General features: G+C 43.7%; 1 pseudogene; it reads right to left on the bottom strand.

The window, feature by feature from the left end:
• Positions 1–10,402: 10,402 nt before the first annotated feature.
• On the bottom strand, positions 10,403–12,244 carry LOC101050271 (epidermal growth factor receptor substrate 15-like 1 pseudogene; annotated as a pseudogene).
• Between the last annotated feature and the right edge of the window lie 4,974 nt (positions 12,245–17,218).

The following is a 17,218-nucleotide window of genomic DNA, read 5'->3' as shown; positions in this document are numbered from 1 at the left end:
TGAATGCATGACATTGTAGCAATATAGAGGGGAAAGAGAGTGATGAGATTAATGAGGGCTTTATGAAGGATATAAAAAACCGGAGCTGAATCTTAACAAATATTCACTTTTTGGATAGGCTGCAAAGAAAGGAGAGAACAAGGTTGAGCTGGGGCCTCTGAGCAAAGTTGAGGAGTGGGAATGAATGTGCCATTCCCAAGTGTATTAGTCCGTTTTCATGCTGCTGATAAAGTCATACACAAGACTGAGTAATTTATAAAGAAAAAGAGGTTTAATGGACTCACAGTTCTACATGGCTGGGGAAGCCATCATGGTGGAAGGTGGAAAGCAAATCTTACATGGTGGCAGGCAAGAGAGAATGAAAGCCAAGTGAAAGGGAAAACCCCTTATGAAACCATCAGATCTTGTGAGACTTATTCAGTACCACGAGAACAATATGGGGGAAACCATCCCCATGACTCAGTCATCTCCCACTGGATCCTCCCCACAACATGTGGGAATTATGGGAGCTACAAATTCAAGATGAGATTTGGGTGGGGACACAGCCAAACCAGATCACGTGGTTCAAGGAGACAGACAACCTGACTCTAGCAAGAACGTGTGTGGCAGATGCACCTGACAGCAGTAACTGAGGCACACCCTGAGAATGACCCTGTGGTCCAAGAAGAGTGTATGTTCAGAGTCCCCACCTAAGGAATCTGGGAGTGGCCAACCTGGAGATTCACTATCTCTATGAAGGGCATCGGAACCCCCCCAGTCCATCCCTTCAGTCCATGCAGGGGATGGAGGCCTTTTTGTGTGTTGGGGGTGGGGAGTTAAATGGAGGTTGCTAGGTAAGGGGTGCTGAATGAAAATTGCTATATAAACTGTATGCTTTCTATAAGCAGTAGCAGTTCTCCTGTCCAGACTGCCACACTGAAGAGCCTCTGTGTAAGTCCTCAATAAATCTCATATCTCATGCTGGCTCCAGGTCTCATTTTTGGCCTCTTGGACATGATACCATCCCTACCAGAGTCAATAGGGATTGACAGAAGCAAGGCGAAGGAATAACCATTTTTGAGAATGTGCTATGTGCCAAGCACCTTTGTGGGCTCATTTAGGCAAATTATTGCACACAGTCCTCCTAACAAGTCTATGAAGTGGATGTAGGTATCCATTCCACAATTATTTGTTGAGTGGCTGTAACTTTATTTGCAAGAAGTTAGAAGAATAAACTCACTAGAGGCCATGCAGTCAACAAATGGTAGAACTAGAATCCACACCCAGAGCTGCCAGCACCAAGCTTATTGTTCTTCCAGCTACAAGTTGCCGACTCCATACAAGGAATAATTATAGATGATTAGAGTGTATATTAGGGTTCTCCAGAGAGATGGAATCAACAGAACCAAAGGAAATACATATATCTAAAGACAGAGAGAAGAAGAGATATTATAAGGTATTGGCTCACATGATTATAGAGGCCAAGAAGTTCCACGATCTGCCATCTGCAGGTGAAGACCCAGCAAAGTCAGTGGTGTAGTTTGAAGGCTTCCAGAGAGCCAAAGACCTAATGCTGTAGACTCCAGTCCAAGTCTGAAGGCCTGAGAACTCAGAACGCCAAAGGCAAGAAGAGATGAGTGTCCCAGCTCACGCAGCAAGACAGAGAATGAACTTAACCTTTCTCATCTTTTTTGTTCCAAGCCTTCAACAGACCAGATGATGTTCATGGACACTGGGGAGGGCCAATGGCTTTCCTCAGTCTACCAATATAAAGGCTTACCTGTTCAGAAACAGCCTCACAGACACACCCAGAAAGAATTTTAACCAGGATGTTGGGGCATCCCATGGCCCAGCAAAAGTGGCACAGAAAATTAACCATCACAGGGTATCTATTACAGGGGACTAGAAAGCCAGATAGATGAATCTATAATTTTTGCTGCAGACAGAAGTAATCGAATGTCCAGGTAAATAGTAGGTGATTATTCCAGTGCCCTCTTAATTGAATTATAAGTACACTAGCTAAACATGTACAGGTACCTCATGGATCGATTATTATAAAAATGGTAAGATATCGTTTCCATTCATCCAGATTAAAGGTGACATGGCAACTGAATGCCCAGTCCTATACTGCATCCTCTATTGGCAGAAAGAGAAACGTTTTGTGAAACACATTAATGGGTTGACTGACGAAAGTGGAATAGGATGGTAAATTCAATTAAAAATATTTTATCAATGTGAAATTTGCTGAACTTGATAACTATATTGTGGTAAAATAAGAGAACATCCCTATTCTTAGGAAATTAACTGAAATATTAATGGATAAGGGCTGAACTGAATGCTACTCATTCTCAAATTGTTCAGAAAAATTTTACGAATAAATGTATACATATATACAGAGGGAGAGAGAGTATTCCTAAACTTTCAACATCTCTACAAATTTTCAGTTATTTCCAAATAAAAAGTTTCATAAAGAATGATATGATATTTATGGCCACTTGTATTTTTAAGATTTGAGAATTAATGCATTGGTCAAATATTTAAAGTCTAAAGATAAATTACTTTTTGAAATAAAAATCTAGTATAATACTTTTTTCTTCTTTAAAAAAAAATGTGTCCAGGATGCAGGAAGAAAGAGGAATTTAAGGAGCACCTAGTGCGTTCTAGGCCCTTTACAAAATCTTCTCACTGAATCCTCAAAACAAGCCTTCAAAGTGGACTTAATCCCCATTTATGAAATCATGAAACTAGGTTCAAAGAACTCAAAGTTTCTAAGGTAAGTGGTGGAAACTGCATTTGAATCCAGGTTTATTTAACATTCATTATGTCAAACAGAATGCTTATCACTAAATATTTGTAAGGTATGAGAATCCCACAATCATCTGATTATTCATATGTAAAGTGAAAATGCATTTGTATAAAACAGGCGTCCCCAAACTACGGCCTGCGGGCCGCATGCGGCCCCCTGAGGCCATTTATCCGCCCCCGCCGCCGCACTTCAGGAAGGGGCACCTCTTTCATTGGTGGTCAGTGAGAGGAGCACCGTATGTGGTGGCCCTCCAACGGTCTGAGGGACAGTGAACTGGCCCCCTGTGTAAAAGTTTGGGGACGCCTGGTAAAACATATTACCTTTGATATTGAACAAACGCTGGACAATAGCCACCTTTTTCCTAGATTATTCTAAAGCCATAGTTAGGATTATTTGCCCTTGTCTTAACACATGTCCCTTCTGAAGCTTTGATGAATGAGGTGAATCACGAACTAAAGAAGCTGAATCACAAACCAAGGGAGTAGAAGCAGCAGCAGAAACTCCCAGCAGGAACCTCACCTGACCTCAATGGCTCCCCCCACCCATTAAATCCCAACCATCACCCTGCATCACACACACGTGCACGTGCACACATATGCACGTGCATGCATACACAACACCCTACATGTGTGGTGCACTTGGTCCCTTACTCCCTATATTAGTCAGGGATCTCCAGAGAAACAGAACCAATACAATATCTATAGATGTATAGAAAAATCTATTATGAGGGCTTGGCTCACACAATCACGGAAGCCAAAAATTCCCTAATTTGCCATCTGCAAGCTGGAGGCCTAAGAAAGCCAGTGGTGTCCTTCTAGTCCAAGCCCAAAGGCTGAGAACCAGGAAGCTGACAGTGTAAGTCCTAGTCTCAGTCTGAAAACCCCCAAACCAGGAGTGCTGGTGACTGGGGCAGGAGAAGATGGATGTCCCAGCTCTGGAAAGTGATTTCCTCGTTCCTCTGCGTTTTTGTTCTATTTCAGCCCACAATGGACTGGACGCTGCCTATCCATATTGATGAGGGTGGGTCTTCTTTACTCCATCTATCAATTAAAATGATAAAATGTCTTCCAGAAGCACCCTCAACAGACATGCCCAGAAACAACGTGTTACCAGCTGTCTGGGCAACCCTTGGCCCAGTCGACTTGATACATAGAAATCAACCATCACGCACCCTACCCACCCAAACCTATACACTCCCAACTGGAGACACTGTCCTTCCCACCCCATCGGCACCTGTTATAGAGGACCACGGAGCTCAGGCCACAGTGACTCAGGACCACCAACGTCCCATCTCCACTGGTAATTTCACCCGACAATGCACTTCATTGATTCAGTTTCCTTTGTCGCTGTCTCCACTGTGATTCCAAACAGACTTAAATCATGTTAAACCAGGCTAAGAGTGTGTTTGGAGGGAAGATAGAATAAAATGGAATGTAAGAAGTATCAATTATCACAGACTTGAGTTCATCCTTTCCCTGCCATGGTGGCATTTGAAATTTTTCTATTACTCATTTAGATTCCAGTCTCTGAGCTTCCCTCTTCTTTCTTCCAGCTTCTAAGTCAAAGAGATTTTTCTCAGCAAAATAGCCCTTCAGTTACAACCAGGGACAGACTGGTATGTGGGCTACAACAGATGTACAAGACAAGCTTTACAGGCATCTTAAAGGGTTCAGCATGAAGATGAAATTTATCTAATGCAGCATTTCCTCTCAAGTGCAATTTATTATCCCTTAGATGTTGAACCCCTTATAAATATTAGATTTCCTTTTTTCACAAACCCTGTGTGTTATTTTACCCTTGGTTCAGGTCGGGCTTTGAAATTAGATTGACTCGTTTCATTTCTGCCTGTCAATTCCCTTTCTTTACTTCCAATTCTAATTTTTTTCCCTTTGCCTTGAAATTCAATGTATCTTCTAACACTTTGAAAAACAATGTCAATTAGAATTTGGCACTTTTGTGGGAGCTGTTTGTTCCAAAGTGCCTTTCAGCCCATCCACATTCATGAAGTCCCTCCTGGTAAACCGGCATCCTAGGAAAACTGACGGTGACTGCAGAGTCACCCTGTGTGTGTGCCCTGCGTGCAACAGTACCTCTGATATCATGAGGCCTTCGCTGTGACTAAGTGGAGAGACCCAGTGGCTTCTAAAGTTATGAAGTCCCATGATCAGAGAATATTAGAGGCCAAAGCTGTCATCTGTGTCAGCTGAGTCTACAGAGGCAAGACCAAGGAAAGGAATCGTGATCACAGAAGAGGATGATGGGGTCTTGACCCACGGAGGATGCCAGGTCGTATCAGTAGCATGGCCAAACAGGTTGACACAGTCAGGGCCTCCTGTGGTAAGAATTAGAAACCCCAGCACCTTACCCACGGATGTCAGAGAGCAGGGGGAGATGCAGGAAGGCACCATGCGTGAGAAAAGCACACCAGACGGTAGATGAAGCAAATGCTGGAAATGTGCGCATGGCCTCCGCTGCTTCTGTTCTCTTTACGATGACTTGGAAGGCGCAGAATTCAGAGACCCTCAGCCTGATCCCGGTGCTGAACGAGGACCCCCCAACATGAAGTTCCTGGTGAGGCAGTCAGTGGCTTCCCCAACTGAAATTAATCACTGGCTCCCAATACTCTGGCAGCAGTTTGTTGCCTTATTTACAGCCCTTGAAATAATGGATGTGGAAGTGCTTTGTAAACTGAAAAGCACTGTACAAATGTCAGATGTTGGGAGTTTGGCAGGGGAGCAATAGATAATGCATCTCTTCCATTCCTGAGTCAGGGAGCGATTGAGAGCGAGGCACCAGAGCTAGCCAGACCCAGAGCGACAGTCAGGCTGATGACGGATAGCAGCCGACTCGGATCAAGGCCCTCTCAACTCCCCCACACTTTGCCCAGAATTCAACGGATCCATCCAGCCAAGGCCAATTGCATGCACACTGGAGACAGGCTGAGGAAGGAGCCCTAGCCCCTGGGGGTCCTGGCGGGGTGGGGTGTGTTTAGCAAAGCGAACCCAGAAAGACAAAGAGAGGGAAACAGGAAGGAGGAGCACAGAGAGCTTCCTGTGCTTCATGCTGTAAACAACGGTGGGCTTGAGCTGATGCTGAAGACATACAGATAAATTAGGCCTCAGGGAGCTTATCATCTAGTAGAAACCATTAACAGTCTAAATGGGATGCCCATAGAAGCATTAGGAAGGGTGAAATTGATCCCACCCTAGGTAAGCTGGGGAAGGTTTCACAGAGCGGCTGAGAATTGAATTGAGTTTTGGAGTATGTGTAAAAGCTCACCTGATGGGGAAGAGAAGGGAAAGGAAGCAGCAGGACAAACACGGGAAAGCTCACACCCTTGTTGGAATGAAATAGACACGAATAAATGAACACACAAAGGCATGTGAGAATGCAAAAATATATACCATCCAATCTGAGTTTTCTATACACCAAGATCGAAGGTTGAATTAAAATTAATATCCATGCTTTCAGGGCCTGGCATGGTGGCTCATGCCTGTAATTCTAGCACTTTGGGAGGCTGTGGCAAGAGGATTGCTTGAGGCCAGGAGTTGGAGGCTGTAGTGAGCTATGATCAAGCCACGACACTCCAACCTTTTTTGAGCAAGACTCTGTCTCAAAAAAAAGAAAAAGGCATGAGTTTTATCTTAAGAAAAAACAAATAGTTTTGTTTTCTAATCCTACTTAACCAGATTTCATGAGACTTTTGGAATATGCTTTACTGCACAACTCAATCGGCAATAGAAAATAAGAGGAGATACTGTTCCTACTTGTGTTTCTTGGAACATTAGACATTTGCATAATAAACAGTAACACTTATTAAAATCTCCTTTCATCTCCTTTCTGTCCTATTTACTTCCCTCACAGTCCAAATCTGATCAGAACCTCCCTCCTTAACAGCCCCCTCCAAAACAAATAAAACCTTCCTCAGGTATCGGAGGGTAATGCCTCCATTGTAATCACTGTGTCCTAACTTAGATATTCACAGCACAGCTGAGATATGTGATATAGATGAGCTATGCAGATGAGAATATGAATTCGCATTCGCTACGTAGAGAATTTATTGTTTATTCAAAAATAAAAACCGCATCCAAACATATTTCCCCCAGCTCTCGTACACTGAAAAGCAAAACGTCTGGGCTGCATTCCTCCAAGTTTAAGTTTTTAGAATCCTCTTACATGCATTTGTCAGAATTATATTTTTGAGCATCTTCCTTGGTCCTAGGGAATGGAATTGCATCCATCTGTTATCTGAACTTTTTCAAATAAGCTTTCCCAAAGTCTAAGGACAGTCCTTGCCTATAAACTCTAAGACGTCATTGTCTCTAACTGTTCCCATCACACCCACTTCACCAGCCACTTTCCCCAATTCTTGGGGAGCCCCAGGGCATGTGCCCTTCCCACCTGGCCTTGTTCAACCGTTCTTGGACTATCTGTTCAACCTCATGACTCAGCCCAGCTTCACACCAGCGCCCCCAGCAAACAAACGCCAATTGGAACTCTTGACCAGATATTTCTAAATGTCAGCTTGTCCTCACCCTCCACGCAGCTGTTGCTTCTGTTCCCAAGAGCCCATTATTCCACATGGTTATGACTCAGAACGCTGAATTGCTTAAGAAAAAGGAAGTATCTGTAACAAAATAACAAGGAATTGATATATCTAACAAAGTAAACGATAACACCAAAAGAAAATTTAGACCCTCCATTGATAAGTGGATAAACAATTTCCCCAAATTAACCAGAAATGATTAACAAACTCAGATGAAATGTTCACCCTTCCAAGTAATCAAAGCAATATAAATGGAAACAATGATAAAATTTGATAACAGAGATATTGGGAAGATAATAAACAGTGCTGTCAAGCCTTAGGAAGTCAGATATCATCACACACTTCTGGTAAAGTGGAATAATCTTTGATGAAAGTAATTTCAGTGTATGTGCTTTCAATTTTAAGATTCTATCATAAGGATAAAATAAAAATAAAAATATATGCACAAAGATACCCATTATTACTTGTATTAGCAAAAAAAAAAGTGATCGCCTTAACATCTATTTTTAGACAAATGGTTCAATAAATTCTTATTGATTATGCTAATAAAGATTTTAATGCATAAGAAAATATATATGTATGCATGTGTCCTAGAATTATGGAAATATAGTAGATAAGCAGAGAAAAAACGAAAGGGAATACACTAACATTAACAATGATTTGAGTTTAAATGATGAAACTATGGGTGATATTTTATCTTACCTTAAGTTTCTTATGTTATTCAAATTTTCTCTAATAGGAATGTGTTATGTCTATAGTAAGGTGGAGACATTTTTTAAAGGTATTTGAATTGGAAATCAAAAGTCCTGGTTTCTAGTTCAAGTTTTTTTTTTGTTGTTTTTTTTTTTTTTTTTTTTTTTGAGACGGAGTTTCGCTCTTGTTACCCAGGCTGGAGTGCAATGGCGCGATCTCGGCTCACCGCAACCTCCGCCTCCTGGGTTCAGACAATTCTCCTGCCTCAGCCTCCTGAGTAGCTGGGATTATAGGCACGCGCCACCATGCCCAGCTAATTTTTTGTATTTTTAGTAGAGACGGGGTTTCACCATGTTGACCAGGTTGGTCTCGATCTCTCGACCTTGTGATCCACCCGCCTCGGCCTCCCAAAGTGCTGGGATTACAGGCTTGAGCCACCGTGCCCGGCCTCTAGTTCAAGTTTTAAAAGAATTATAAAGCTTTGTATAATTCATGCCATGTCTCTGAGCCTAATTTTTCTATTCCAAAAATGTGGTGGCTTTGTAATGTGTCAATTTGACAAGAGGGAACTGGTTCCTAAAATTCCTTTCCTTCTAAATTCCCAGCTGGGACAGGTCTCGAAGATTGGAAGGGTGGAGGTAAAGCTGCAGCCATGTGGTTCTCATGCTCAGCGGGCAGGTGCAGGGGACTAAGCAGCTCCCACACATTATCACTCACCTGCTGGCTCAGTTGGATGCCATGAGACAGCAATCAGTCCTCATGCTGCTCCCTCTTCTCTCACATACCCATTCGGCTTCTACAGGTCCTGAACCAAGTGCATGTTTACCTCTGTGATCAACGGTGCCTGCTTCTCCCACAGGACACCCACACCATCAAGGCCAAGGGCAGCAAGAACCGACAGGCTCAATCCATCCTTGAGGACTCCAAGTCGTGCCTCTGATTCCATCTTATCTTGACTCTCCCCTGGTTTACATCTATCTTTCTTGTTCACCCTGCAGCATTCAAGCCCCAGGATCAAGCACTAAGAAAACAGCCATAGAGAGACTTTTCCAATCACCCCCACAACTGTGTAAGGTCAAATCTCTATAATCAATAATAAACAAGTGCATACCCAGTGGCCACGCTTCTCCGATTGAAGCACGGCTGATGTAAGAGAGACATGGGATTTATTTATTCAAGTCCACGTTTCCATCCAGCCCTGAATTAAGACATGGGGATTTATTTATTAAAGTGTCAGTTTTCTTTCAACCCTAAACTAGAGCATTTTAAAGTAAACTCGAAAGTCTCTCTACACCCATAATCAATAGAAAATCTAGACTCATTCCCTCTACACAAAATTAACAACTCTGCTAGTTGAACAATACAGGGGGAGGTACCAAGCACACCTGGGTATCACCCCTCCTCCAGAGATCCCATGAAAAAGACGGCAAGAGAATTTGAAAGGCACAAACCCACAAGAGCCAAGAGAATGGCAGGAGAGCTAACAGTAGGCAAAGAGTTTTAATGAACTGCTGGAAGACATAAAGCAGAGGGAAGAATGATGAAAAATAAAGGGAAAAGAAGGAAAGTCAGCCTGGAATATAAACAAAGGGGCTGCGGGACCTGCAGAAAACTCTAGACTCTGAGATAGCAGGCAACGCGGGGCACAGGTGTGAGAAGTGGTGCTGAGGAGTAATTGAAGACGCACAGGTGAAGCCTATAGACAGCCCGGCCCCAGCCACTCCCCACCACAGCGCCAGATCGGCCTAACCAGGAACGTCTCCCAGTCGAAAACTGAGGACAGTTGTTTTCTCTTTCACTTCTTTTTTATTGTGGTAAAATACACATAAGATAAAATTTATATTCTTAATTTTTTTTGTATTAAAATATTTTATGTTATTCATTCAAACTCCATTTTATACAATGAATGCATACACTGCTGGGGGAGCGTCTGACTGATGCGTGGAAGGGCGGGGAGGTCTGCAGCTATGAGCGGGGAGGCGGGGCGGCCGCCGGTGCTTCCTCTCCTCAGCTGACCACCCTGTGTTCATTTCCAGAGGAAGAGCTGGACGCAGCCAGCCCTGGATGGCACTGTAGAGAGAGGCACCTGCAGACGTGGTGGCCAAGGCCTCTGTAAGGGCTTCCCCAGGAGATGTGACCTTTCCGGGCCTTGCAGGCGAGTGTGCTCACCCTGAACGAGCCCCCGAGTCCTGGTCCTTGGGGGACGGTGGCTATGGCATGTGTGTGTGTATATGGACATCTGTGCTGCCCCCTCTCTGGAACCAGCCTGTGCCCTGTCCTGCCTGCGCACACCCACGCCTAGGTGGCGGGCATGTCAGCCTTGCTGGCCACAATGGCCAGTTCCAGGTCCTCCTACTGCTGCTGCAACTACGCCAGCCTTTCCTGATCTGCCTTCTCGCTCTCCCGCTTGGTTCATGCCAGCTGCTGCTCCTCATTGCCAAACTTCGAAGGTAAGGAAGGGTTTTTCGTGAATGGGTCTGGGGTAAATGGGTCATTCTTAGTTTGTTACTTGAAGAAGCCATTGGTGGCAGAGCCTCGGAATGGACTGCTTTCGTTGAAAAATGCTTCAAATGGATCTGTTGAAGCTGCTGCTGTTCTGCAAAGGGGTCATTGCAGAATGGGTCGCCTTTGGAGGGGTCAGCTCCTTTAAATGGGTCAGATTTGAAGGGGTCTTCTCTCTGGAAAGGATCTGGATGCAACTCTTGAGTGTCGTTGCTAAACAACAAGGCTTTATTTTCAAAAGGGTCATCCGTGGCTCCAAAACCACCCCCCTCTGCCAGGGGGACGCCTTCGCTCAGGTCAGCCAGGTCGGTTAGGCTGGCATCGTGGGCTCCGTCAAGCACTGGTCATACTGTTCTGGCACCAGTGGGCCTCCTGGCAGCTTTCGTGCAGTTGGGAAAGTTTGCTCCTTGCCTGATTGATTTCATCTTGCGTTGACTTCAGGGACTCGATGATGGTTTCCAGCTGGACTCGCTCAGCCTGCGTGCTCTGCTCCAGCTAGGTTTCCTCGTGCTGCAATCGGTTCAGCTCTGACTTGGCTAGGTTCAGATTGTCTTCCTGGGACTTTAAATCAGATTACTGAGGCTGGATTTGCGTTTTCAATGATGAGATCATCTGAGTCTCATCCTGGCTCTTCTGCCAGACATCGCTCAGCATGTCTCAGAGCTTGGCCTTCTGCTAGTCCATCTCGTCCAGGCAGTCTTGAGCGTCTTGTTTCTGAGCCTTGAGCTTTTGCAAACTGCTTGTTTCCAAGCCTAGGTCATTTTGTAATTCCTGTACCTCACTGGTTTTCTGTCTGATTGCCTCTTCCTTTTCTCTAATGTCTTGTTCCAGTGAATATTTCTCTCTTTGTAACTGGGTGATCTCTTGACTGATGTCATGAAGCTCCTTCATACCAGTAAACTCCACGGAGCCGAGAGAGCCTGAACTGTCTGGGCCGGGAGTGCCTCTCTCCGAGGGTGGGACCATGTCCAGCGAGAGGACTTGAGGGGGTTCGATACCTTTACTGACTTTCTGCTGAATGAAATGCATAGCTAAGCAATTTGGTCTTTGCTTAACTTCCTCATTTGCCTTGTATTGGCTAGGGCCCATATGTGTACCAGAAGCTTCTGTGTGAGGCCCGAGTGCATGAAGATCTCCTTCACCTCCTGGCCACTCACACAGCTGTCCAGATCCAGGTCGGTGGCGGGCATGTCAAATAAGGAATATCTTGTCAAATAGCATCTTGTCTGCCACCAGCACCACCCAGTTCACTGTTGGCTGTGTTTGCTTGAGGCTGTGTTTGGGGACAGGCTCCCTGTGCTGCTGAGGCTGTTGACGCCGCCATGGGATGGTGTGGAGTACAGGATGTCTTTTGGTGGGGGGCTGGCAGAGAGAACAGGGACGGCACCAGAGAACACAGTCTTGTTTCTCTTGGAGGGTGGGATGAGGGATGGGGGCAGGGCAGAGGGCACAGGCTTCTTCTCAAGGGCTTGGTACACCAAGCACATGACCACAGCAAACTCATCTCAGTCCAAGTGCCCACCCTGATCGATGTTACTGAGGTCCCAGACCCGGCCCAGGACATCAAGAGGCAGCTTTGAGTTCATGAGGACCAGCTTGATATTGCCTCCAAAGAGCCAACCATTGATAGGTAAGAGGCTTTCAAATATCCCATCAAATTTGGCCTTTTATTCCACCATCACAGCCCAGAGGGCCTCGGCAGAGGGTGGCACGACCATCAGAGAGCTGCTGGTGTCATGGAATTTAGGTAATGGCAGGCTCAAATTCAGATTGCTCAAGGTAACTCCATAGCCACTCTGCACAGGCTGCCAATCTCAGTGAAACCCTGTTTATCCCAGAACCCTTTACTTTCTGGGTTGGCCAAGTCCCATATCTTCCCAAGGATAATGTCCCAGAGGCCAGACTTCTTTAGAGAAAACGCAGCTTCCCTAACCTCCACCCTCCCTGTGTATGCCGGATCAACCTGCTTGTAATAAGATTCATACACCGAATTTCCAGTGGGGATCTGCCGGGAGAGGGGATGAGTGGTGCCGCCATATTCCTGCGGACTCGGGCCTCTTCACTATTTTTAGAGTTGTAGTTCTATAGTTGTACAGCTACTGTAACTGTTCAGTTGTATAGTTTGCTGTTTTGGGGTTTTCCATTGTTGTTTCGGAAATGGGGCCTTACTCTGTCTCCCAGTCCAGTGGCACAATCATAGCTCATTGTAGCCTCCACCTCCGAGCTAAACCAACCCTCCCACCTCAGCCTCCCAAGTAGCTGGGACTCCACGTGTATCACCACACCTAATTTTTTTTTTAAGAGATGGGATCTCTCTATGTTGCCCAAGCTGGTCTCAAACTCCTGGCCTCAGGCAATCTCCCCTCCTCAGCCTCCCAAAGTGCTGAGATTACAGGCATGAGTCACTGCGTCTGACCCCAGTTCAGTGTTTTTAGATATATTCATCGTGGTATTTTGCAGGGGGTTCTTTTTGTATGTTATTTATTTTTTATTATTTATATTTTTTAATTGCATGTTAGGTTTTGGGGTACATGTGAAGAACATGGAAGATCGTTGCATAGGTACACACATGGAAGTGTGGTTTGCTGCCTTCCTCCCCTTCACCTATATCTGGCATTTCTCCCCATGCGATCTCTCCCCAACTCCCCACCCCCCGCTGTCCCTCCCCTAGTTTCCCACCACAGACCAGAGTGTGTGATGCCCCCCCTCCCAGTGTCCATGTGTTCTCATTGTTCAACACCCACCTATGAGTGAGAACATGCGGTGTTTGATTTTCTGTTCTTGTGTCAGTTTACTGAGAATGATGGTTTCCAGGTTCAACCATGTCCCTTCAAAGGACACGAACTCATCGTTTTTGATGGCTGCATAATATTCCATGGTGTATATGTGCCACATTGTCCCTGTGCAGTCTATCATCAATGGGCATTTGGGTTGGTTCCAGGTCTTTGCTATTGTAAACAGTGCTGCAATGAACATTTGTGTGCATGTGTCCTTATAATAGAACAATTTATAATCCTTCGGATATATTTCCAGTAATGGGATTGCTGGATCAAATGAGATGGGGTCTCTCTGTCACCATGCCTGAAGTGCAGTGGCAGAATTATAGCTCACTGCAGCCTCAAACTCCTGGACTCAAGTGATCCTCCCATCTCAGCCTCCCAAGTACCTGGACTACAAATGCATGCCACCATATCCAGATAATACATTCATAATGTTGTTGCAACTGTCACCACCATCCATTTCCTTAACTCTTTTAGTCTTGTAAAACCAAAACTCCATATCCATTAAACAACAACTTCCTATTTCCCCCTTCTTCCAGCCTCTGGTATACTACTTTCTGCCTCTGTGATTCTGACATCTCTAAGTATCTCATCTCAGTGAAATCATACAGTATTTTTCTTTTTGTGACTGGCTCCTTTCACTGAGCATCATGTTCTTAAGGTTCATCCATGTTGTGGCCTATTACAGAAGTTTATTCCTTCGTAAGGCTGAATAATATTTTATTGTATGTAGAGATCACACTTTGCTTATTCATTCAGCCAGCGATGGGAAGTTGGGTTGCTTTGACATTTTAACTATTGTGAATAATGCCGTTATTAACATGGGTATCCAACCATCTCTTTAAGACCCTGCTTTCAATTATTTTGGGTATATACCCAGTGGTGGAATAGCATATGGATCATATGGTAATTCTATGTTTAACTTTTTGAGGAACCACCATGCTGGTTTTCATGGCAGCTGCACCATTTTATATTTCCACCAACAGTCCACAAGCATTCCAATTTCTCTATAACCTTGCGAACATTTATTTTTTTATAGTAACCATCATAATGGAGGGAGATGTTCTTAATTTTTTTTTAAAGACAGAAAGTGAAGAATTTTCAAAAAAAAAAAAAGTTATTCTCAACTTTAAAAGCCATCTGGGGAAAAGCAGAGGACCTAATAATGAGTATCACCAGAGTCAAGGCTCCCATCCAATTTCATGGAGCGGTGCCCCAGCGTAACAGCCTGTTCCCCACCTGTCCCATTAAAAAGCCTGACAGTCAACAATCCAGGTACTAGACACAGAGCTCTCAATTTAGCCTCTTTATTGCTTTGGTTTTAAGCATGAACAATGTACCTAATATTTGCAATGTAAAATTTAAACCCCTCCCTCCAAAAAAGAGCAAATACAATTCAGGCTACAGATTCCTGAAAACACAAGCAAAACAAAATCTGTAAAACCAAGAATTAGATTCCGTGAATAAATGAGCCACACGGGAATAAGAAAGAGCTCTTAGAATTCAAAAATATGGCTATATAATTCCAGAAATTTAAAGAATGCAATGGAAGGATTGAAAGATAAATTTGAAAGTATCTCTTAGTGTATTAAAAAAAGATTTAAAAAATATGAGGGAAATTTTAAGAGCAAGGGATCAATCCATGAAGTCCAACGTCAGATTAACAAGGATTTTGGAAAGAGATGCAAAGAGTAAGAAACTAGCAAGGAAATAATATAAGAGAATATACCAAAGTTGGAGAAGGACACAAGTTATTAGATTAAACAGAGATTCCTCTAAGTAAAGGCACAAAGGATGAAAAAACACTCCTACTTAGACATGGCATTATGAAATTTCAGAATACCAAGGATAAAGAGATAGTAAATGTATGCAGAAAAAAGGAAAGAAAAAAAAAAAAAGAAAAACAGGTTTCTTCCTAAAAGAGAACAGAAATGAGCTTGGCATCAGACTTACTGGCATCAGTGAAGCGGGGATGCAAGGGAGCAAGCTCTAAAGGAAAATGATTTCCAACTTAGAATCCTATATCCAGGATGAAGGTAAAATGGCAAGGAGTCCCAAGTTTACCTCTCATAATCCCTTTCTTAGGGAGCTACTTGAAGTTAGAGCTGTGATAAAATAAAAGTATAAAACAAATAAGTCATGGATTCAGGAGACCAAACAAATCCAACCCTGGAGAGCAGTGAGTAAAGATCTAGATTAGAACAGAAAGACAGAGGGTTCTGGGAATTAACAGCAACAAGAAAAGTATGATTTAAAGTGAGAAAATTTGAGGCTTTGATAAAGTCAAGTACTGGCATATTAAAAAATATATATTTGAACTAAATGTTAGGCACAATTTACATTGAAAGGCAAAGTAATGATCACATTAGAACCACAGAGAATAAACCCTAGTGTAGTAATGTGCACATCAGTAAACAACATTTACATGCTTATGGTAATATAAATAACACTTCTTTCTTTTTTTCTTTTTCTTTTTTTTTTTTTTTCGAGATGGAGTCACTCTGTCACCCAGGCTGGAGTGCAGTGGCAGAATGTTGGCTCACTGCAACCTCCATCTCCCAGGTTCAAGCAATTCTTAGCCTCCAGAGTAGCTGGGACTACAGGCACATGCCACCATGCCTAGCCAATATTGGTATTTTTAGTAGAGACAGGGTTTCACTGTATTGGTCAGGCTGGTCTCAAACTCCTGACTTCAGGTGATCCACCCGCCTTGGTCTCCCAAAGTGCTGGGATTACAGGTGTGAGCCACCGTGACTGGACTAATGCTTGCTTATCGCTTATAAAATCAACATATAGAGATCCCACGCAAATCTATGATGGTTACAGAATACAATAAAGCAGCTGCTAACCTTGAAGTGGCAGGAAGTGGGGTGAGGTGGAAGGAAGGATGTGAACATAAGTTTCCTTGTCTTTAGAGTGAAGTCAGGATACAGTGGACAATATAGGACATGAAGTGTAAGGATGCTGCACAAGTGTCCAAGGGAAGAAGAAACCAAGCACCGTGATAGAACTCTGTATGAATGATCCAATCTTCCTCCATCATGGAAAGAAACTGATACTGATCCATCAAGAAGCAGGGATAGAAGCTTGTTTATATTGTCATTTATTTTAGAGACTATAAAAGTGACTAACCAAAGGAACCAAAGTAGGGATGCTTGGCAAAAGCATTGTTATCTTTGGGGAGTGAGGTTGCTTTGATTGAAGAACTGCCCAAGAGCGAGGGTGACAGAGGAACCAGGATTAGGAGACTGAGAAAAGAGGACAATTCAGATCCAGCAATATTATTAGAGCTAGATATGGAAGTGAATTTTTCACTACGTAAGACAATAAAGTCTGCTTTTGAGTTCGGTTTCTAGAACTTGCCATTAAAAATGCCCGATACATGCCAACTACCCCTCCCCTTCTACCTCCCACCTCACCTCCAGTTAAGGTCTTTGCCTTTCCATCTTTATAAACTTGCATTGTCAGATGCCTTGTGTATATATTTACATAAGAAGTTCAAAGTTCCTAGCTATGTGAGTTCATAGTAGAATTATCATCTAATTGATAAGTCCAAGTTTATCTGGCAATTCTGTAAAGAAGTGCAGGTGCAGTGACTTGTGCTTGTAACCGCAATGCCTTGGGAGGCCAAGGTGGGAGGATTGCTTGAGCCCAGAAGTTTGAGAGCAGCCTGAGCAACATAGTGGGGACCCTGTCTTTAAAACAAATTTTCTTTATTAACTGGGCATGGTGGCATATCCCTGTAGTTCCAGCTACCCTGAAGGCTGAGACAGGAGGCTCACTTGAGGCCAGGAATTGGAGGCTGCAGTGAGCTATAATTTCACCACTGCATTCTAGCCTGGATGACAGAGCATGACCCTGTTTCTAAACAAGAATAAAAATCAAGAATAATTTTTTTTGAGACAGAATCTC

Source organism: Saimiri boliviensis, chromosome 13, assembly GCF_048565385.1.
Source record: "Saimiri boliviensis isolate mSaiBol1 chromosome 13, mSaiBol1.pri, whole genome shotgun sequence".
NCBI classification, from domain to species: Eukaryota; Metazoa; Chordata; class Mammalia; order Primates; family Cebidae; genus Saimiri; species Saimiri boliviensis.
The sequence above is the reverse complement of the archived record's forward strand: the minus strand, read 5'-3'. Positions and strand labels throughout refer to the sequence as shown.